At 43.4% G+C, this 564-nt stretch overlaps 1 protein-coding gene across 1 annotated transcript in view; it reads left to right on the top strand.

Annotated features, from left to right (window-relative positions):
• Nucleotides 1-564, top strand: part of LOC104992866 (basic salivary proline-rich protein 1-like) — a 1433-nt gene that overhangs the window by 429 nt on the left and 440 nt on the right. The gene's annotated exons all lie outside the window — the stretch shown is intronic.

The following is a 564-nucleotide window of genomic DNA, read 5'->3' as shown; positions in this document are numbered from 1 at the left end:
TATGGGGTCGCACAGAGTCGGACACAACTGAAGTGACTTAGCAGCAGCAGCAGCAGCAGCAGCAGCAGCAGCAACTAGGAATTGGTAATGGACAGGGAAGCCTGGCGTGTTGCAGTCCATGGGGTCACAAAGAGTCAGACATGACTGAGCAACAGAACTGAATTTCTGTTTAAAACAGGACAATTGGTGGTAGAGAGAAGGAAGTGAGGTAGGAAATGGTTCAGGCCAAAATGGTCATATTTAGAAGATACCACAAATTATAACCATTATTAGGTGTGTGCAATTTTATTTAACAGTACCGTGTACATAGTGGATAAGTAAGTTCATATATGAAATATCTAGTCTTTCTAGATATTTAGAAGTGTTTAATGAATTTAAAAGTAGAAGTAGTGTAATAATCAGAGAAGGCAATGGCACCCCACTCCAGTACTCTTGCCTGGAAAATCCCATGGATGGAGGAGCCTGGTGGGCTACAGTCCATGGGGTCGCTAAGAGTCGGACACGACTGAGCGACTTCACTTTCACTTTCACTTTTCACTCTTATGCACTGGAGAAGGAAATGGC

This window comes from Bison bison, unplaced genomic scaffold, assembly GCF_000754665.1.
Source record: "Bison bison bison isolate TAMUID 2011002044 unplaced genomic scaffold, Bison_UMD1.0 scf7180017864225, whole genome shotgun sequence".
NCBI classification, from domain to species: Eukaryota; Metazoa; Chordata; class Mammalia; order Artiodactyla; family Bovidae; genus Bison; species Bison bison.
The sequence above is the reverse complement of the archived record's forward strand: the minus strand, read 5'-3'. Positions and strand labels throughout refer to the sequence as shown.